The sequence below is a fragment of the Balaenoptera borealis genome (assembly GCF_965194805.1).
Source record: "Balaenoptera borealis genome assembly, chromosome: 8".
NCBI lineage: Eukaryota > Metazoa > Chordata > Mammalia > Artiodactyla > Balaenopteridae > Balaenoptera > Balaenoptera borealis.
The window spans coordinates 87,986,616-88,009,588 of NC_138865.1; the positions used below are offsets into that span (position 1 = coordinate 87,986,616).

At 43.5% G+C, this 22,973-nt stretch overlaps 1 long non-coding RNA gene across 7 annotated transcripts in view; it reads left to right on the forward strand.

Moving 5' to 3' along the window:
* The window catches only part of LOC309634292, an 83,275-nt gene that overhangs the window by 4,563 nt on the left and 55,739 nt on the right, over window positions 1-22,973 (forward strand). Inside the window, exons 3-4 of one of the 7 annotated variants that reach the window (XR_014247933.1) lie at window positions 1,833-6,321; window positions 19,758-22,536. This is a non-coding gene — a long non-coding RNA (uncharacterized lncRNA). Of the gene's footprint in view, window positions 1-1,832; window positions 22,537-22,973 lie in introns of those variants that run through there. The other 6 variants (XR_014247934.1, XR_014247935.1, XR_014247936.1 and 3 more) reach the window with 6 other exon arrangements.

Below are 22,973 nucleotides of genomic sequence, written 5' to 3' on the forward strand. Positions count from 1 at the left end.
ACCTCTAGGAGACTGACAATAACCCCCTAACAAGAGGGTACAAGTGTCTTTAGCACAGTTAAGTGTGATGGAAGGAAAAGAGTTTTGGATGGAGGTCAAGACTGCTGAGTTCTTATCCTGGCTCTCTTCTGACTTCCTACATGACCTCTACGGCCTCGATGTTACTATTTATAAAATGGGAGCTGGCAGATCATTGTTTCTCATTCCATGTCATGGAGTGTCTAAGGGCAGGGTTGCCAGATTTAGAAAAAATGAAACAAAATAACAATAACAAAAATGGACATCCATGCAATATTTGGGATATACTTATAGTAAAATATTATTTGTTGTTTATTTAGAATTCAAATTTAACTGGGTGTCCTATATTTTATCTGGTGATCTCAGGCAAGTGTCCTCATGGGAGATAAAGGGGGCTCCCCACCCCTAGCCCAGCCTCTGCTGATGAAATGTATGAGATCAGACCTTTCAACTCCAGCTGAAAATTTAGAATCACCTACAGAGCTTATACAACATCTAGTGACCAGTCTGTATTCCAGACCAATTAAATCAGAATTCTGAGGGTGGATTCAGGAATTAGTCTATATTTTTTTTTTCTCCCCAGATGAGTCCAATGTGCAGCCAAGTTTGGAAACCACTGGACTAGAGCAAGGGTTCTTAAAGTGAGGTCCCAGGACCAGAGCATCAGCTTCACCTGAGAACCCATTAGAAATATAAATTCCGACTTGCAGACCTTCAGAATCAGAAACTGGGTGTTGTGGCCCAGAAAGCCCTCCAGGGACTCTGCTGTATCTGAAGTTTTAGAGCCAGTTTAAAAGTTCCTTTGATGCCAGTAGGGCACCTGATCAGCAAGTGGGTGCTAGAAAAGCGAATTGGTTGATTTGCAGTGATGCATCTTAATGGTCAAACTGCCTATCCTCTAGCAATTGCAGTCTAAATTATGGGGTTTGCAACCCACCAAATGCAGTGACTTTTTGAGTCTCAAACTTTGGTCTGATGGCAGTCTTGAAGGCTACTATCGTCACCTGGCAGCATGACAGGTTAGGCCAGGAAAAGCCAGAAGTAGGCCAGAGGAGTCTGAGGGCATAAAATTCTGGGTCAGGCAGCCTGAAGGCACAGCGGAAGGGGCTTGGAGCCCATGAGCAAGGAGGAAGCAGAAAGTGTGACAGAAAGGAACCAGACAGGGTCAGGGGGGACAGGAGGTCAGCCCAGGTCCCAAGGAGATGAGGTGGGGATGGGGTGGGGAGGAGCAGTGAGAAATAAAGATATCTCCAGGGCTGGTTAGGCCAAGTCAGACACTGCTTCTGCGAGGAGCCAGGACCAGGGCAGGCCAGAGCTGAGGCCAACCAGTGGAGGTGGGGAAGGAAGGCTGTGCTTGTTTTGTGATGATCAAAAACAGAGCAGCGTTTTTCTGCAGCCTCGGAAGACTAAAATACAAGCCCACTGGCACCGTCAGGTTTTTGTCTATGGGGGTCTCACAGTTCCAGGTTGATTTGTTTTGGGGGATGCCAGGTGTCCAGGATGTGTGACTCTCCTGTCCTTGAGAGACTTCTGGAGGGCAAGTCGTTGGGGCTGTGCATGACTCATTGCTGTCCACCCCCAGGATTCCCTCAGCACCTGCCAAATGCTAGGCCCTGAGTGACTGTGTGTGAAACTGAATCCCATAGGGATCCAACAAAGCAGGGTTCTTAAATATGAGTTATCACCTCAGGCCCTAATAAACCACACCAGTGAGGAACCACAGACATTCCACATGCAAAAGGGCACTTGTCACCCTTGTAGAATCATCGCAGACTCTGCTCCCTGCTGCCTGCCTTTCTCCCTTCTTTCCACAGAGCTCGTCTCCTGTACAAAGCGCAGCTCCCCGACACTGTAGGGAACAATTGAAAAAGAAGGCATAAAGGCAGCAAACATCGAAACCTCCAAGATTACACTTACCTGGGTTCTAATGCGAACGACTTTGTGTGCTAGTGTGTAAAACTATAAATCTGAGGCCTTTAATCTGATTCTCATCTCCAAAATAAACTTCGGAGTTCCTAAAAGGTACAATATTACTTTAAGCCCTGCAGTTGGGAAAGTGATTTATTTCTTCATTGTTAAACCACACACATACAGATGTTCTTCTGATGCAATTTCCATCCTCTCATTTTCGTTGTAATATTTAAAGACAATTTTTATTTTTTAATTTTTCGTAACATCTTTATTGGAGTATAATTGCTTTACAATGGTGTGTTAGTTTCTGCTTTATAACCAAGTGAATCAGCTAGACATATACATATATCCTCATATCTCTTCCCTCTTGCATCTCCCTCCCACCCTACCTATCCCACCCCTCTAGGTGGTCACAAAGCACCGAGCTGATCTCCCTGTGCTATGTGGCTGCTTCCCATTAGCTATCAGTTTTACATTTGGTAGTGTATATATGTCCATGCCACTCTCTCACTTCTGTCCCAGCTTACCCTTCCCCCTCCCTGTGTCCTCAAGTCCATTCTCTATGTCTGCGTCTTTATTGCTGTCCTGCCCCTAGGTTCTTCAGAACGTGTTTTTTTTTTTTTTTAAAGATTCCATATATATGTGTTAGCATACGGTATTTGTTTTTCTTAAAGACAATTTTTAAAAGTCATTTTCCATGCATAATTTTCTACTGCTACGTTTTATTTTTTTCTTGAATGACAGTGGTTACCATGCTGCCATCTGAGCCTTACCTGAGGGGGTACATTGTTCTTAGCCAGAGCCAGGAAAGAGTTAAAGTTGCAAAGGGCAGTCTGTCATCTGTCTCAGTTTGGGGATGGAGTGGGGCTGGAGACTGCCCAATTGTCTCTTTCCCTCCCTGGGGCTGAGTGCAGGATGTTGAATCTCCCAAAATAACTCTGACCATGTGGGTAAATGCCTGCCCAGAGCTGGTTTGGAATAGAAGATTCTCAGGATCAGAGCGGAGCTCTCCCGGCCAAATGATCTGATCTGGCTGGAAGAGAGAGGAGCCCAGCACCTTCCAAACCAAATGTCCACTAACAAGCCCTCACCTGGCCCCAGGGAAAACCAGCTGATCCCCGTCAGCTTCTTTCACCCAGGTGGCAGCCCACAGAGTGACCATCCCCAGACAGAGTCCTGTAAGGCCAGTGGGAGAGGTCCCATCAGATCCAGGGCAGAATCTAAGTGAGCCTCTCAGTCACTGGAATTTCTGGAGCCCTTGGGGTTTGCAAGATGCTGTAGAATCACCGTTTATTGCACATGTCCAGAGGAGGGAACTGCTGGCTTTTGTGGCTTCCCAGAGTCATGTTGAGTGGAGGGGTTCCTTCTGCCTGGGCCTCGAGCTCACTCTGATCGCTGTAGTCCCAAGGTGCAGACAGTGATGGATTTGGGGGGTCCCCTCACCCCCAATACTGGGGCAGCATTTCATTCATATACTTTGAGTCTGGAGCTGGCAAAGCCCAGAGAGAAACATTGCTTTCCTAAGTCTCCTGCTTTTATCTTTATGTACAACTCGATTCGTATTTCCGTTTGTCCCCATTTGTGGACATTTTTGTGGTGGGTATAACCTTTTAATGTTATTATTAGGCTCTAACCACAGGAATCCACTTCTCCAATGGACCAATTTTGCTATAAAGTAGCACGTTCACCCTGGCCACGGTGTGGGTCAAGGGTGCTTAAACTCTGAGTGTGCCCCAGAATCACCTCAGAAAACAGCATTAGAATGTACACTGCCAACACTGCAGAGAAGACGACTCAGAGCCTAGTGGGGCTCAGGAATCTGCATTTTTACATGAACCACAGCTGATTCTGCTCAGACGAGCCAACTATCCCACTTTGAGAAGCTCTGGCTAGTCTCTGAGCTCTGATCCACGGTGTGAACCAAGAAATCATGGGTGGAGGCATTTCTTACTTTTGTTCCCAAGACCCAACGTTCAGAGGGTCGGCCAGCCTGCCTCTCAGGCAGTGTGTCCCTGCAGGGCATCATGTCTCCTCACCTGTGCATTCTAAGGGGCATATGGTTCTTCTTATTTATCCTGAGCAAATCTCCCTCAGAGGCCAGTGTAACGGATTCTGAGAAGTGGGGATTAGGCAGGAGGAAGGGAGGAGAACAAATGTGGACACAGAACACAAGAGGACGCTATGCTGGCCACTGTGCTCCAGGCTTCGTCGTCCCACAGAAGCGCATATGGTGGGCACTAACACCCATCTTCCAGCTGAGGACGTGAGGGCTCAGAGGTCACACAGCTAATAAGAGCTGGACTCAGGTATGTTCGATTTAAAGGCCTCCTTTCTTTCCTTGGATTTTTTGTTTGTTTGTTTGTTTTGGAGTCAGGATGGATGCATTTAAAAATTTTTTAAACTTTTTATTGTGAAAGATTTCAAACTACAGAAAAATTGCAAGAATAGTACAACCAACCCCACAGACCCTTTAATTGTTAACGTTTTGCCACATCTGCACTCTACCTATTGTCGACTGAAAGAAACAAAACAAAACTGCACAACATGAGAGCTGTGAGTTCAGTTTCATTTGGGGACTTACTGAGGACTATAGCCTGGGAGACAGCCTCTCAGATAGCTCTGAGAAACTGCTCCAAAGAGGTGGGGGGGCAGGTCAGTGTATATATGATTTTGGTGAAGGGGGTACATGCAATCAAGCACACATCTCTGCAGAAGACTGCTGCTGGTCACAGGGAGCAGATGTCTCCATTAATGATTTTAGTGCTTTTCTAGGTATGAGAAGATGCAAGAAATTGGGTTCATAAAATTTCCTCCTGAAAATATCTATCTGAAGGCCTGTTCTGCCGGGTTTTCCAGATCAAAGTGCCTTGTTCCTGATCTCCATCCTGAACTCCTTTCAGGGTGTGTTAAAGGTCAGCGACTGCAGTGGCTAGAGACTTCATTCTTGGAGAACCAGATGGTGAGCAACACTTTTTAACTGTGTCTATATCCATCCATCTATCTATCTATCAATTTTGCTAATTCATTTGAGAATGACTTGAAAGCGCTTGATTTACTCCTAAATATTTCAGCTCATCTCCAGAGAACAGTGGCATTCTTCCACAAAGCCACAGTAAAATTATCACACTTGGGAAGTTTAACATTAATACATTACTATTTGATATTTGGTTTACTTTACCAATTGTTTATAAAATGTCCTTTATAGCATTTTTTTTTTGATTCAGCATCCAATTCAGGATCATTCATTGTATTTAGTTGTCACATTTCTTTAGTCTCTTCTCATCTAGAGCTTGGCATTCCAGTATTTATTTTTTGTCTTTTATGACACTGACATGTTTCAAGAGACCAGGCCAGTTGTTTTGCAGAATATCCCTCAGTTTGGATTTGTCACATTGCTTCCTCATGATTGTAGTCTTCTTAGGGCTTTGTGTCAGAGGGACAAAGGCTTTGCCCTTTTGATTGTCCTCCACTGCCTCTTGCCAGATGAGGGTCAAGGTTGGCCCTTTGTACTGTTATAAGGACCAGTTTTGGAAGAAAAGCAGCATAGCTTGGGGGAATGAGTGCAGGCCTTGATCATAGCTGCCTCCCATTCTGAGGCACGAGATTTTTCAGGAAAATACTTAGAGACCACTGCAAAATGTCATGTCTGCCTAAGCCTAAAGTTTGACAGTGCCAGAGGAGCGAAAACCTGGCTTCTGCCTTATTCTGCCTTTCACATCTTGGCAAGTGCTTCTCCTTGAAGAACTGCTGTCTCTGAAGGCAGGGATTCTGGAACATGCACTTCCCAGACTTCTAGCCCCTTGATAAAGGGAAAAACATAGAAGGGTCATTGTCTCTATCATTTACTGGGCCAGTAGAAGTCTTTCCTGGGGAGTCTTCTGATGGAACTAGTGGGGAAGACTTCTGGGGTCACAACTAGAAGTACTGGTTGTACTGGTTACCTTGGAGGCTATCCTCCCTGACTTTTGGAGGAAGCCCAGCTGTGGTAGGAGAGAATGAGGCTCTCAAAGAGTGAGAACAGAGTGAAAAATATAGGTGGAGATGGAGAGGGAGAGGAGGAGGGAGGGGAAGAGAGAGATGGAGGTGGAGATGGGGTGTGGGAGGGAGGGAGAGAGAGAATGAGAGAGAGAGAACACTCAGGAAAGCTGATGACACTGTGACATTGTGTCAACCCTGGGTTTGGTCATACCCTTTGCCACTGCTGTCCATGTCCTTCTCAATTATTTCAATTTATAAATTTCTTTTTTGCCTAAGCTAATTTAATTTGCTGTTACTTGCAACCAACAGGGTCCTAATGAATAGCAGGGAGGACATTAGTGTCCAAGGGCAATGTGTGCTGTGCAAAGAAGAAGAACAAAGTGAAGAAAGTGGTAGGAGCACCCAGAGGAGAAGGTAATAAGAAGAGAGTTCATCTCCATTTTATCTTTTATCTTGGAAATATTATTTTAGCCATAATGTTTTTCTTAGTTGTTACTTCTCATGGCTGTTACTTCCTTCCAGAATACTCTTCTTCTTTTCCTTCTTATGATGTTTTGATTTATAATAAGAGATATATATTTGGTCTTCATCCCGTTCCTTCCACAGAGCTCCTAAAACCCTTGGAATTTCTTAAGTGTTAAGAGCACAAATGTGAAATGGGTGTCTTTTGTTATTCTGAACAAGCCCCTTTCAACCACACCTGAGTTTATGTTAATGAGGTGACTTTGGGAAAGCTCCTCGGGCTGGGGGCTGGATGCTGGGGGACTAACAACCAGTGATTAGAGTGTTGAAACTTTCAGCCCCCCTTCCAGGAAGGGGAGAGGGGCTGGAGGTTGAATTAATTGTCAATGGCTAATTTTTAATCAGTCGTGCCTATGTAATGAAACCTCCTTAAAAACTCAAGAGTAGAGTGTGGAGAGTTTCTCGGTTGGTGAACACATTTGGAAAGAGTGGTGCCCTGGAGAAGGCATGGAAGCTCTCTGTGCCCCTTCCCACATACCTTGCCCTGTGTCTCTTCCATCTGGCTGTTCCTGAGTTATATCCTTTTGTAATAACCAGTAATCTAGTAATTCCTGCGTTCTGTTCTAGCAAATTAATCAAACCTGAGGAGGGGGTAGTGGGAATCTCCAAGTTATAACTGGTCTGTCAGAAGCACAGGTAACTGGACTTGCAATTGGCCATCTGAAGGTGGTGTGGGGGATACGGTCTGTGGAACTAAGCCCTTAATTTATGGGATCTGATGCTATCTCCTGGTAGATAGTGTCAGAGTTGAGTTAAATTGTTGGATACCCAGTTGGTGTCACAGAATTGCTTGATGTTTGGAAAACTCACATATCTGGTGCCAGAAGTAGTGTGGTGGTAGAATGAGATTAAAGGAGATACGTAGGAGTATTTTCCGTTATTTTATTTTATTTTATTTTTTTTGACCACACCACGCGGCTTGCAGGATCTCAGTTCCCCAACCAGGGATTGAACCCAGGCCACGGCAGTGAAAGCCCAGAATCCTAACCACTAGGCCACCGGGGAACTCCCAGGAGTATTTTTCCTTTACACTTTTGTTTCTGAAATACTTCCTTTCTTCCAAACACCAGTTCAAATCTGCTCCCTCCAGGGCCTCCTCAACTATTTCACCTCATTTCTTAATTCTTAAATTTCTTGGCACAGAACAGTCAAACATCAAATTATTAAAATCTTTTTGTGTGTTTTGACTCTTCTTATTGACTCTGAATGCCTCAAGGTCATGGACTACATCTTACATCCCCTCTGCAATCCCCCATCCCCAGGTTTATCACCATTGACCTGTGCTCAATTAATACCAGGGAGTTGATGGACTGATTGCTCAGTGAGGATGCTGAAGTTGCCATGGGCAATAAACTGGAAGAGTAGGCGTGGAGGAGATGAATGCTGTCCAGGTGCCAGCCATCCAGGAATAAAGAAGCCTTTCCAGAAAGAGTAATCAAGCTCGCTCAAAAGGGCTTGGCACACATGGGTGGGTCCCAAGCCGCGCACCTCTCCTAGTGGCCACAAGGGGGCGGCAGAGGGCACAGTCCAGTTCTCAAACTGTAGGTATGGCACTTGGATCTGCCAGCTGGTCAGCTAGCTGAGCCCTGCTGGAAAGGAGATCTTGGTCTAAGTGTTTTGCACAGGATAAGGTGGGCCTTATCCCAACCTAGACTAAAGTTGGGAAAGCCATAGGCTGAACAAGTGGATGGCAGACATCAACAGGCATCTAAGAGTATGAGCTGGACCCTACAAAATCAAAGCAATCAGTGATCTTTAAAGATATCTAGACATTCTGCTAAGGACAAGGGGGCTGCCTCAGTGTTTTGGTGAAGGAAGAAGGAAGTCCAGGCATGGTATCGTGGCCAAGGCAAAGTCTAGGAGGGAGGAGTCCTGGAGTCCCATCTCTAAGCCTATAGGTCCTCAGCCCTGTGTCTATGGCGCCTGATGAATGCTTTGGCTGTGTGACCTATGGGATGATCTGCCCCTCGCTGAGCCTCAGGTGTCTCATCCTATACAAAGAAGATTGGTGTCTAGAGACTCAGAGACTGGCCCTGTCTTTGCACTGGACTCCATGATGGCCGGGGATCCTTCCAGCTTAGATGGCCTCTGGGTTTATAAGAACAAAGCAGTTCAGTTGGCTACAAAAACCTTCATTACCCTGTCTGTGTCCACATGTTCTCTTTAAACCTTTCGTTGGGCCCGGTCCCAGGGGACCAAGGCTGTTCAATTACTTTTGTGGGAGCCAAGCAGTCTAACTTTTACATGCACCACCGCATGTCATAGCACACATCAAAATGCCCCCATATTCCACTACAAATACAATTATTTTGCTTTAAAATAGTTTTGAGGGCATTTTCAATAATTTAGTTTTCAAGATTATTTTGCCAATTTAATTTTTAGTGATATGATTTCTCAGAATCATCATGCAGAGTTAGGGAAAACTTGAAGTGAAAGAATCCACTCAACGTTTTCAAATATAACATTTTTATGGATAACAAATTGAACAATTTAGGGAGTTGACATAATACTGTATTTCATGGACATTTAGTTAAATTTCAATTTTGGAATTTTCATTTTGTAAATTGGAGTCAATGAGAACGTTTGTGGTGTGCAAGGATTTTTCTAGGGTCTTAAAAAACTTGTATGTCCTCAGTCCTGTGTCTATGGCACCTGATGACTAAAAGCCTCTTGCCTGAAGCAGCTGAGACAGAGTTGGGGCCGGGGGTCCCGTCTTTCAGTGATTACATTTTTTTTAATTTTTGAATTTTATTTTATTTATTTATTTTTTATACAGCAGGTTCTTGTTAGTTATCTATTTTATACATATTAGTGTATATACGTCAATCCCAGTCTCCCAATTCATCCCCCCCGCCGCCTCTTTCCCCCCTGGTGTCCATACATTTGTTCTCTACATCTGTGTCTCTATTTCTGCCCTGCAAACCGGTTCATCTGTACCATTTTTCTAGGTTCCACATATATGCGTTAATATACGATATTTGTTTTTCTCTTTCTGACTTTCTTCACTCTGTATGACAGTCTCTAGATCCATCCAAGTCCCTACAAATGACCCAATTTCGTTCCTTTTTATGCCTGAGTAATATTCCATTGTATATATGTACCACAACTTCTTTATCCATTCGTCTGTCGATGGGCATTTAGTTTGCTTCCATGTCCTGGCTATTGTAAATAGAGCTGCAATGAACATTGGGGGTGCATGTGTCTTTTTGAATTATGGTTTTCTCTGGGTATATGCCCAGTAGTGGGATTGCTGCGTCATAAGGTAATTCTATTTTTAGTTTTTTAAGGAACCTCCATACTGTTCTCCATAGTGGCTGTATCAATTTACATTCCCACCAACAGTGCAAGAGGGTTCCCTTTTCTCCACACCCTCTCCAGCATTTGTTGTTTGCAGATTTTCTGATGATGCCCATTCTAACTGGTGTGAGGTGATACCTCATTGTAGTTTTGATTTGCATTTCTCTAATAATTAGTGATGTTGAGCAGCTTTTCATGTGCTTCTTGGCCATCTGTATGTCTTCTTTGGAGAGATGTCTATTTAGGTCTTCTGCCCATTTTTGGATTGAGTTGTTTGTGTTTTAATATTGAGCTGCATGAGCTGTTTATATACTTTGGAGATTAATCCTATGTCCGTTGATTTGTTTGCAAATATTTTCTCCCATTCTGAGGGTTGTCTTTTCATCGTGTTTGTAGTTTTCTTTGCTGTGCAAAAGCTTTTAAGTTTCATTAGGGCCCATTTGTTTATTTTTGTTTTTATTTCCATTATTCTAGGAGGTGGATCATAAAAGATGTTGCTGTGGTTTATGTCAAAGAGTGTTTTTCCTATGTTCCTCTAAGAGTTTTAGAGTGTGTGTGGTCTTACCTTTAGGTCTTTAATCCATTTTGAGTTTATTTTTGTGTATGGTGTTAGGGAGTGTTCTAATTTCATTCTTTTACATGTAGCTGTCCAGTTTTCCCAGCACCACTTATTGAAGAGACTGTCTTTTCTCCATTGTATATCCTTGCCGTATCATTTCATCTGCAAAGAGTGACAGTTTTACTTCTTCTTTTCCAATTTGTATTCCTTTTATTTCTTTTTCTTCTCTGATTGCCATTGCTAAGACTTTCAAAACTATGTTGAATAAGAGTGTTGAGAGTGGACATCCTTGTCTTGTTCCTGATGTTAAAGGAAGTGCTTTCAGTTTTTCACCATTGAGAATGATGTTTGCTGTGGGTTTGTCATATATGGCCTTTATTATGTTGAGGTAGGTTCCCTCTATGCCCACTTTCTGGAGAGTTTTTATCATAAATGGGTGTTGAATTTTGTCAAAAGCGTTTTCTACATCTATCGAGATGATCATATGGTTTTTATTCTTCAGTTTGTTAATATGGTGTATCACACTGACTGATTTGCATATATTGAAGAATCCTTGCATCCCTGGGATAAATCCCACTTGCTCATGGTATATGATCCTTTTAATGTGTTGTTGGATTCTGTTTGCTAGTATTTTGTTGAGGATTTTTGCATCTATATTCATCAGTGATATTGGTCTGTAATTTTCTTTTTTGTAGTATCTCTGGTTTTGGTATCAGGGTGATGGTGGCCTTGTAGAATGAGTTTGGGAGTGTTCCTTCCTCTGCAATTTTTTGGAAGAGTTTGAGAAGGATGGGTGTTAGCTCTTCTCTAAATGTTTGATAGAATTCACCTGTGAAGCCATCTGGTCCTGGACTTTTCTTTGTTGGAAGATTTTTAATCACAATTTCAATTTCATTACTTGTGATTGGTCTGTCATATTTTCTATTTCTTGCTGGTTCAGTCTTGGAAGGTTATACCTTTTTAAGAATTTGTCCATTTCTTCCAGGTTGTCCATTTTATTGCCATAGAGTTGCTTGTAGTAGTCTCTTATGATGCTTTGTATTTCTGTGGTGTCCGTTGTAACTTCTCCTTTTTCATTTCTAATTTTATTGATTTGAGTCTTCTCCCTCATTTTCTTGATGAGTCTGGCTAAAGGTTTATCAATTTTGTTTATCTTCTCAAAGAACCAGCTTTTAGTTTTATTGATCTTTGCTATTGTTTTCTTTGTTTCTATTTCATTTATTTCTGTTCTGATCTTTATGATTTCTTTCCTTCTACTATCTTTGGGTTTTGTTTGTTCTTCTTTCTCTAGTTCTTTTAGGTGTAAGTTTAGATTGTTTATTTGAGATTTTTCTTGTTTCTTGAGGTAGGATTGTATTGCTATAAACTTCCCTCTTAGAACTGCTTTTGTTGCATCCCATAGGTTTTGGATCGTCATGTTTTCATTGTAATTTGTCTCTAGGTATTTTTTGTTTTCCTCTTTGAGTTCCTCAGTGATCTCTTGGTTGTTTAGTAACATTGTTTAGCCTCCATATGTTTGTGTTTTTTACGTTTTTTTTCCCCCTGTAATTGATTTCTAATCTCATAGCATTGTGGTTGGAAAAGATGCTTGATATGATTTCAATTTTCTTAAATTTACCGAGGCTTGATTTGTGACCCAAGTTGTGATCTACCCTGGAGAATGTTCCGTGTGCACTTGAGAAGAAAGTGTAATCTGCTGTTTTGGGATGGAATGTCCTATAAATATCAATTAAATCTATCTGATCCATTGTGTCATTTATTAATTTTCTGTCTGCATGATCTGTCCATTGGTGTAAGTGTGGTGTTAAAGTCCCCCACTATTATCGTGTTACTGTCCATTTCCTCTTTTATATCTGTTAGTAGTTGCCTTATGTATTGAGGTGCTCCTATGTTGGGTGCATATATATTTATAATCGTTATATCTTCTTCTTGGATTGATCCCTTGATCATTATGTAGTGTCCTTCCTTGTCTCTTGTAACATTCTTTATTTTAAAGTCTATATTATCTGATATAAGTATTGCTACTCCAGCTTTCTTTTGATTTCCATTTGCATGGAATATCTTTTTCCATCCCCTCACTTACAGTCTGTATGTGTCCCTACGTCTGAAGTGGGTCTCTTGTAGACAGCATATATATGGGTCTTGTTTTTGTATCCATTCAGTGACCCTGTGTCTTTTTGTTGGAGCATTTAATCCATTCACGTTTAAGGTAATTATCGTTATGTATGTTCCTATTACCATTTTCTTAATTGTTTTGGGTTTGTTTTTGTAGGTCATTTTCTTCTCTTATGTTTCCCACTTAGAGAAGTTCCTTTAGCATTTGTTGTAGAGTTGGTTTGGTGGTGCTGAATTCTCTTAGCTTTTGCTTGTCTGTAAAGCTTTTGATTCTCCATCGAATCTGAATGAGATCCTTTCCGGGTAGAGTAATCTTGGTTGTAGGTTCTTCCCTTTCATCTCAGTGATTACATTTTGTGTTGTGTCTTCTGGCCTAGGAGCCTGAGCAAGCTTTGAGTGCCTGGAGAAGAAAAGGACACCTCCTCCCACTTCCCTTTAGTCTCAGAAATTTCATTGTAACCACATCTTTCAGCCAAGCCAGATAGACAGGCTCCTAGGCGGCAGAATCTCCCTGCTTGGGGAATTTTTGTAGAGGGGCATCTCCCAGTCCTCCCAGGCGTACCACATTCAAGCCAGACACCATCCCCATTGTCAACGTTTCCACAGCAATAGTTATCTCACAAAGGGCAATATCTTGCCAGAGAATTTGTTTTCTCTTGCTGATAATTTTTCTCCATAAACATTTTTGAGAGAGATGAATAGGTGTACCTTTCTGGAACGGTGGGCAGATGCTGGGGCGTGAAATGACTCCGAGAGGTATGTTTTATGGATGAGGGACGGGAGGGTCCTGAGGACCGTCTTTTATTTCCCCAGCCTCTGACCTGGTTGCGGATGGCCAGGTTCCTCTTCTGCAGGTGGCGGTCCTCTTCACTCACTGCTGCTCACCTGAAGCTTTAAAGACCCAGCGTGGGTGGAAGCTACAGAGAGAGGCTCCCAAAGAGTTGGCACAAAATGCCACCAGCCTGTAACACTCTGGGCCCACCATGGAGACCTCGGTCTCCTCAGTGCATTTCCCAGCCAAGGCTACAGTTTTCAGATACTCCATTATGCTGGTATTTTTAAAATTTTCCTCTCTCTCTTTCTCTCTCTAACAACAAAGAAGGGAATGAATTCTTTTCCATCATAGTGCTAATGAATCTCAAAGGAAAAAAAAAGAGATGTCGTCTCAGAAAAATAAAGAAGCTAACATAAAAACGGCAGACCCAGTGACCTTCAACAAAATGAACAAATGTGGGATTTTTCCATCATCTCTGTCTTGGACATGGGGAGCGTGATTGTTAATAACAAAGTGGCACCGAATGATTCACCGACAGTTCATCAGGGTCCCTCTGGAGCCTGGAGTCAACAATGCCAAATGACTCAGGAAGGTGGCAAACCACACATGGGTGAGGTGGGGACACAGCTCAGGCCCAGGGCACAGGCTTCAAAAGGGCTCATTTTCTCCCCAGGGTAGGGATGCCAGATTCAGCAAAAATAATATAGGGCACCCAGTTATATTTGAATTTCAGTTAACAGATAATTTTTTAGTATATTTGAGACATCCTTGTACTAAAAATTTATATATTTATCTGAAATTCAAATTTAACTGAGAGTCTTGCATTTTCTCTGGCAACCCGACCCCAGGGATAGAGCACTTCTTTTCATTTCCCGAGTACTTACATATTTCTAGGTTCAAGCTCCACCTGGAAGAGGCTGTCTCCAGTCTCAGCTTCTTGAATCTTATACTGTCATTACAATGTCCAGCACAAATGCCTAACTTCTGTGAGGCCGTCTCCCCTGAATCAGCTTCTCCTTTCTCTCTGTCCTCTTGCCCCATAGCATTTTTTGTTTGTTTGTTTGTTTTTGTTTGTTTTTTAACATCTTTATTGGCGTATAATTGCTTTACAATGTTGTGTTAGTTTCTGCTGTATAACAAAGTGAATCAGCTATATGTATACATATATCCCCATATTCCCTCCCTCTTGCGTCTCCCTCCCACCTTCCCTATCCCACCCCCTAATAGCACTTTATTTTGGTTTATATCTAGTTGCTTATAAAGCTTTTTCCCCCACTAGACTGGGAACAACTCAGGGGCACTTTATCTAGATTCTTTTTCTCATGGCCCCAGTATTGTTTTGCCTGTCCCTGATATGTGGTAGGTACTATGAATGTTTGATGAATGAATGATCATACCTAACATACTTTGAGTGCATACTTTGAGTTCCTAACATACTTTTGTGCCAGGCATGGGTCTCAGCACTTTACATGGAGGTAAGTCCTTTAGTCTTTGAATAGTACTCTGAGGTAGGCACTATTTTTATTTTCATTTTAGAGATGGAGAAGTGGAGGCACAGAGAAGCTAAGTAACTTGCTCATGGTCACACAGCTAGAAAAGGCCAAAGCTGGGATTTGAACCCAGGCAGTATGGCTCCAGAGTCTGTCCTCTTAACCTCTGTGATATATTGAATGATTGGCTGCACAGAAGAATGAGTGGAAGAGCAAATGAAGGAGTGCATGAACAAAGGCAGGAAACAGGTACTAAAATCAGGAAGACACAAGAGGTGGGGGTCAAGGTAGGTGATGGAGAGCAGAGGCTGGAGGAGTCAGGGAGATATCACGAAGCTGTGAACAAACCTCAGGGAATCAGTGACTTGCACCCAAAAGGCAGCTCAGCTGTGGAAGGGGCTGATTTCTTCTGATTTCTGCTTTGGAAAGTAATTCTCATGTCCCAAACCTTTCACGTCTCTGCAGGGGCCTGACCGTTACTTTCTTCCAGCCACACAGCCCTCTCCTTCCCAGAGCAGAAGCTACCCTCTCCTCTCTTAAGAGGCTCAGACCAGTGAAGCTCTGAGGCCAATCCTGTCTCCTTCCCACCCCCACCCAGGGGCTTTCAGCTGGGAGCCAACAAGCTTGGTGCCAGGGCCCTCTTTATTCTTGGGCTCCAGTCCCTCCGTGTCTGGTGCACCTATTCCTGGCTCTTGCCATGGGTGTGCATGTATGTTACACAAAGGAACCAATGTGATCCAATGAGAGCACTACCAAGGCTATTATAGTAATGTAATAACCCTTCCTCTTCAAGTCTATGGAAACAGTAGATAGTAACCTGCTCGCGCCTTCAATCTAGGCTTTTTGTTTTTAATTGTGGTAAAAACACGTCTTACCATCTTAACCATTTTTAAGTGTACAGTTCAGTAGTGTTAAATATATTCACATTGTTATGAAACAAATCTTCAGAACTTTTTCATCTTGTAAAACTGAAACTCTATACCCGTTAAACAACTCCCTTTCCTCCTCTCCCCCCAGCCCCTGGTAACTACCATTCTATTTCTATGTCTATAAATTTTACTTCTCTAGATACCTCTTATAAGCGGAATCATGCGGTATTTGTCTTTTTGTGACTGGCTTATTTCACTTAGTAGAATGTCCTCAAGGTTCATCCATGTTGTAGCATGTGTCAGAATTTCCTTTTTTTTTTTTTTAAACAGTATTTATTTATTTTTGGCTGTGTTGGGTCTTCGTTTCTGTGTGAGGGCTTTCTCTAGTTGCAGCAAGCGGGGGCCACTCTTCATCGCGGTGCGCGGGCCTCTCACTGTCGCGGCCTCTCCCGTTGCGGAGCACAGGCTCCAGACGCGCAGGCTCAGTAGTTGTGGCTCACGGGCCCAGTTGCTCCGCGGCATGTGGGACCTTCCCAGACCAGGGCTCGAACCCATGTCCCCTGCATTGGCAGGCAGATTCTCAGCCACTGCGCCACCAGGGAAGCCCCAGAATTTCCTTCTTTTTTAAGGCTGAAGAATATCCCACCGTATATATAAGCAACATTTTGTTTATCCATTTATCTGTTGATAGGCATTTAAGTTGCTTCCATATCTTGGCTTTCGTGAATAATAATGAATAATGGGTATACAAATACTTTTTCAAGTCCCTGCTTTCAATTCTTTTGGATATATATCCAGAATTCAGATTGCTGGATCATAACGTAGTTCTATTTCTAAATTTTTTGAGGAACCTCTATCCTGTTTTCCATAGCTGTTGCACCATTTTACAATCCCAGCAATAGTGCACAAGGGCTCCAGTTTCTCCACATCTTCGTCAACACTTGTTATTTTCTGTTTTTTTTTTTTTGTTTTTTGATAGTAGCCATCCTAATGTGTATGAGGTTGTCTGGAACCTAGTCTTCATTAGGAGGCTGTGTTTCTGGAATGGCTTAGGATACCTTTAATTATTCATTGGCATTGAGCAATGGGGAAAGCATAGCACTGAGCTCTGGGCAGACAACCTGATAACCAACAGGCAGAGTGTATTCTAATTTTGCCAAAGATTTTGTGGCTCTGGGCAAGTTGTGCAACCTCTGAATTTCCATCTGCCCACTGGGGACAAGTCTTTCTTGATGACATAGCCTCCTCCCTCCTCTGCCCTGGTGTTTCCCCCAGGAAAAGACAGGAAGTGAGAGATGGGAAATGACTCGTTAGATAAGCACCTTCATCACAGCCGTCATCACCCTGAGTGTGTTTTTTCCTTTCTTTTTATTATGAAAACAAGTCATGCTTAGTTTTTAAAAATGAGAAAGCTCAGAAAAACTTTAGAAGCAAGGAAGTATTTATCCATCACTCCATCATGCAGAGGCAACCCTGATAATATTTCACTCTGTTTCTTGTAGTTTTTTTCCCTAAATGAGGCAAACTTCTTTAATCCTTGAGAGTCCCTCTTTTCCTAGGGAAGAGCATCTCATTTTCACAGCAATCAGTAACAAAGTTAACTGAGCTCTCAGTTTCTTAAATATATCTTTCTTTGTGCTATTTCACTTCTTAAATGTGTCACTTTGAGTGAAAGGCAATTAATTACAGTGGAAATGCTGCTTGGAGACGTCTTATGAAATTATGTTAATATGTATAGAGAGAGAAAGGAAGGGGAAAGGGAGATGATGGGCAAAACAACTGGTCTATTTAAATGGATAATTTCCTTCCCTTTCAAGTTTCAGAGTTGAGGGTCTCTATATTTATGAAAGGACGAGAAAGCTATTCTTGTAGTTCCAATTTGTCAAAATCAGTAAAACTCATCTGAAAAGCAAAGTTGATCAACCAGTAAAAAGGCAACAAAAGAAGACTTTGGTAAATTGTCATGTAAAAAACCATTTTTTTTAAAAGAACACTGCTATATCAGTTCAGGAAAAAATCTAAATGATAATCTGAAGATTAAAAAAAGGTGGAGCATGGGAGAGCATGGAAGGTAAGGCACTTTCTCAGGAATGTTTGACATCAGAAAATGATGCTTGGCGATCTTCTGGGCTGGTATTGTCTAAAGGAATTGGACTTTGGGACTGCAGGAGACCCAGAAGTTTTTGTCTTTATAGCCCGGCCTGGCTGGGACCCCTGAGGATGGCTGACCTGGCTCCTAGGCTGGTGGAATGATGCATGAGAGGTGTTTAGCACCTGGCACAGAGGAAGTACTCAAGAACTGTTCAGTATAATTGCTGTTATCTGGGGTGGAGGAGGGAGTGGGCTTTGGGGTCGTCTTGGCAGTGTGGTGGAGGAGGGAAAGAGTCATGCTTGGAAGGGAGGCAATGGTGAGGAGTGGACTGGTCCCTTATCTTCTTTCTAATTCCTCTTTAATCCAGGCTTCCAGGCCCTCGTTGGGAAAGGCATGTGTGTGTACGTGCGTGTGGTGTGTGTGTGTGTTTGTGTGTGTTAGGCATATGATGAGGAAGCCTCCAGGAAGGGGAAGAGTCAACTAATACTTATTAAGCTATATACCAGACACCATTCTGAGAGCTAAAACAAAAAACCCAAAAACACCAGTCTTGCAAGAGAGGTTAGGTAACTTGACTACACATTTGGAGGCTTATCTTTCTGACCCTAAAGCTTAAGCAGAGACATTCCCTCCATTTTCTGTGGACCATTAGAGAGATTTCCTTCATCAAGTTTCAGGAGTTCACGTCTAACCTTGCCTCAGGTGAGGTTGCAAGAGGCAGAGGTTCTCCCATTTGGGGAAAAAATCAGAGGCTCTCCAGTTTGGGATAAGAGGTTTTCTGCCAGTGACAAGGAACCACACCATCACTGGCTCCCATTCAGCTCCGAGGACCTCTCCTCAAAGGGGCTGAGAGGGGCGTCCTGAGTGCTGGTGTGGGCTTGCCAGAAACCTTCTCCTGGGCCACGTGGGAAGCCAGGTAGCCCATGGTCCCTGCCTGGTCTGACGCAAGCCCTGGGTAGAAGGGAAGCAAGCTCCAGCCTGCAGGCCAACCCTGGCACACAGTGGGGCAGTGGGCAGACTGCCATCCTTGGCACCACAGGAACCAAATTTCTTGCCAGATGGCTTGAGTTTCAACATATTGGGAGAGCACAGGAGCCTGGGAGCATAACTTTGCTGTCGACCCTGATGCTCGGCCCAAGAAGACCCTAGAGAGTCAGACAGCACAGAAGGTGGAAGGGATGGCATGGGCACTGGGCTCCCGGGGACCTTTCCACCCCCGGGGACTCGGCCGTGACAGGGGCATGTCACAAGCCACCCCAGGATGGGGGTGGGCTTACATTACCTGTTCTACCTGTGAGATCTTAGAATTTAGACTAGGAAGGTTTTTAGAAATGATCTAGTCTACAGTGATCTCCCATTCTTGTTCAGCCTGAATCAGGAAAGGAGGTGAACTATAATTAATAGATCCTGTTTAAGAAAGCAAGACATTTTACAGTGTGCTTTAGAAAGATTTACATTCACGATGATTGTAGTTCTTAATTTATATCCAAAGTAATTATAGTTTTTAACATTTGGGCCAAGGCCAGTTATGAGTAAATTTCATTTAAGTGGAATGGAGAGTATCAGATTTTGCTAGGTAATGATAAGAGTCACGCTTAATGAATGTTTACCATATCTCAGGCCCTATTTTAAGTGCTTTACTTGCATTAACTGCTTTGATCCACGCAACAACCCTATGCAATGGTATACATATTATTCTTGTTTTACAAAGGAGGAAGCTGAAACACAGAGGGATTTAGTAACTTATCCAAGGTCACACAGTTCATAAGTGGCAAACTTATAGGCTTCTGAGCCTATGTTCTTAAAGCACTGTTCTAAGGTGTCCCAGATAATGAGGACTTGCTTTCTTTGGATATTTTACTAAGTGATCCTTCATGTAAGGTATTCCTGGGAACCGTCACAGCAACAGTTTGGGGGTCAGCCAGAACAAATTGGGAAGACTGGAAGCTTGACATCATAACCCCTCCCCTCCCATGCAATATTACAAATGAGAAAATGAAAGTCCAGAGACGTATTAGTGACCTATCTAAGGTTATAGCATGAAATCTAACTGGAAGTCAGAACTTAACATCCAAGCTGGGCTTTTCCCAATATATCATTCTTTGTTCTTTTTTTTTTTTTGGCTGCGCAGCATGCAGGGATCTTGGTTCCCTGACCAGGGACTGAACCCGAGCCCCCTGCAGTGGAAGCACGGAGTTGTAACCACTGGACCGCCAGGGAAGTCCCTATGATTCTTTGTTCTTAAGATCTCTATGACAGATTCTTAAGAGTTCTGAATTCTGCTCCTGACCCCCATCCTTTCTCTTCTCTCTCTGTTTGTTTCACAGCCCAAATTCTTGTCAACTGGAAAGTGCTTGCACTTTCCTCTCTGGTACACATAATCCCTGGTTCTGACTCCATCACAAACACTCCCCATGCCTGTCCTGCCTGCTTTGCAGGGGCTGGGCCTGGAGGAAGAGTACAGGATCTGTTTTGTTCTTAGAGTCAGGATCGGAGCAGAGGGGCCAAGAAAGGAACTTTAAGCCATAAGGTCCAGACTACATGATTGGGGTGATGGAAACCAGGGCCCGGAGACAGCCAGAGTCATGGGGGGGGCCACACCCATCACACCATCAGCTCCTCCCTGAGCTATTTTCAAATGGCCAAGAATACTGAGATGTTATTGACTAAAAAGTACTATAAGAAACAAAGACTTGGGACTTCCCTGGTGGCACAATGGTTAGGAATCCAGCTGCCAGTGCAGGGGACACGGGTTCGATCCCTGGTGCAGGAGGATCCCACATGCCGCGGAGCAGCTAAGCCCGTGCGTCACAACTACTGAGCCTGCACTCTAGAGCCCACGAGACACAAATACTGAAGCCCGAGCACCCTAGGGCCTGTGTGCCGCAACTACTGAGCCTGCGTGCTGCAACTACTGAAGCCCATGTGCCTAGAGCCCATGCTCCACAACAAGAGAAGCCACCGTAATGAGAAGCCCGCGCACCGCAACAAAGAGTAGCCCCTGCTCACCGCAACTAGAGGAAGCCCGCGCACAGCAGCAAAGACCCAACACAGTCAAAAATAAACAAACAAATAAATAAATAAAAATAAAGAAGCAAATATTTGAGTGTCATGGCTAGGTGCTGGAAATACTGAAAGAGCTCTGGACTAGTTATCAGGAGGCCTGGCTTCCAGGCTTGGCTCTTCCACTAACCAGTGGTGTGGCCTTGGGCAAACTGACATGCCTCTCTGGGCTTCTTGTTTCTCATGTGTTTTATGGGTTAATCAGCTGCTTGCCCATCCTCACAGGATTTCTGTGAAGCTAAAACAAGAGAACAACAGTGCTTTACAAATGACAATGCAGTGTAAAGATGCAAGGGATTGCTGTTGTTGCACTGACCTAGATCCAAACAGCCCAAAGCTCCAGGTTCCCTGCCCTGGTGATAAATAACGGCATGAAAGACTTTATTCACTCTCATCTACCATATCAGGACTCATTCCCTGGAAGGGATTTGGGAAGTGGGAAAACAGAGCCTGTCCTCGGGTTGCTTCCAACCCCACGTGCTAGCTCTTTGGAGTATTGTGCCAGGAGTTGGGAGCTTGGGCTCTGGACCCCACCCTACTGTAAACAAGCTGTGTGCCCCACGAGACTCTTCACATCTCTGTGCCTTGGCTGGCTCTAAAACTCTGATGCCACATCATCAGCTTGAATGCAGGGAGTTGGATTAACTCTGGGATCTGGGGATGGAGGGAAGTGGAAAAATATGCCTACTAATTGCCAGGTCCTTTCCATGTCATCTGTCTCCTTTCGTTCATTCAGCCCTTGATTGTGCCAAGCTCTGTGCCAGAGGCTGGGACCAGCTGTAATAATCAAGACAGACCTGGCTTTCTGGGGATTCTGGTGAAGCAGAAGAGACAAGCATAAAGCAAATGTTCACACAAATATAGAATGAAAACTGTGGGAAAGGATAAGAAGGGACATGACTATTGGGAGGACCATACCAGCCTATTGTGGAGTTGAACTTGACAGATAACAAGAAGATGGCCGGCTTTCTGGGGACAAAGGGAACATGCCAAGGGAATAAGTGTGAAGGCCCTTAGGTTGAAAGGAGCATGGTATGGCCAGAGATGGAGGGAGACAGCAAGTACGACCAAGGAGTTGTGAGCATGGGGCGGACCGTTGCTTGCCTGGTTGCCCAGTGGCTGGCCAAGCCCTTTCTTACAGGCCATGGTCAGAAGCAGAGGTCTTGATCCAATCTGGAATATGAGCTCCACTGATCTAGGTTTTTGGAATACAATTAGAATTTCTTGTTCTCTGGACAATCTGACTGATCACAGTCAACAAATTCAATAAACATTCACTGTCCTCTGCCCTAGAAAAACAGGACAAAAACAAAGACTTTGTCCCTGCCCCTCGGGTTGCCATCCGGAGGACAGGCTGGGGAGAGGGCAGCAGGTGCGCACTTTATTAAATAACTGTAAAGCAAGAGAGACCAAGATGAGTGCCACAAAAGAGGTGCAGGGGCTAAGGTTCAACGACCAGAGCTGACAGGTACAGAAACTTGTCACGTTAATGGCCACATCTTTGAAACGCTTGTCACACCCATTGGGAGGGTTTCCAGGAAAAAGTATAATTTCAGCTGAGCCTTGGAAAATGATAGGACATTATTTTTAATATTTTTGTTCAAATTTTAAAATAATATAGGCTCCTTAAAGAAAATTTGGGAAATGCAAAAATGAGTGAAAAATAATTATAACCACGCTTAATCCGGAGAAACCACCATAAACATTTTAGTGACTAACCGTCAAGGCTTCTTACCTACGTTTAACAACGTTGAAATCGTCGTGTAGATATAATTTGACAGCAGTCTCTTTTTTTCACTTCATGTGTTGTCTTTTCCCATGTCATTAAATATTCTTCAAAAACATGATATGGAATGGCTGTTCAGTATTTGAGTCTTTGGATTTGTGTAATCACTTCACTATCATAGGATATTTTGGTAGTTTCCAAATTTGTTGCTACTATGAATAATGCTTGAGTGAGCATCCTCGTATGTGAAACCTGTGACAGCACCTGGTTATTCCCTTAGGCAGATCCTGAGGAATAGAATTCCTGGAGAAAAAGGGTGTGAACATTGCTCTGGCTTTGGATTGCTATGGACCATCACACTCCCACCAGTAACACAGGCGCTCTCCGATCTCACTGCACACTTGCCAACAGTATTTTCTGATTTAAATCCTCATTTTGATGGGGGGGGAGGGGAGCAGTGCTCTCTTGTTGCTTAAGATGAGCCTGACCTTAGCCAGCAGAAGCGGGGGTGGCCTGGGGAGGTGGGGAAAGACACAGAACAGTTTGAGGAAAGTCCTG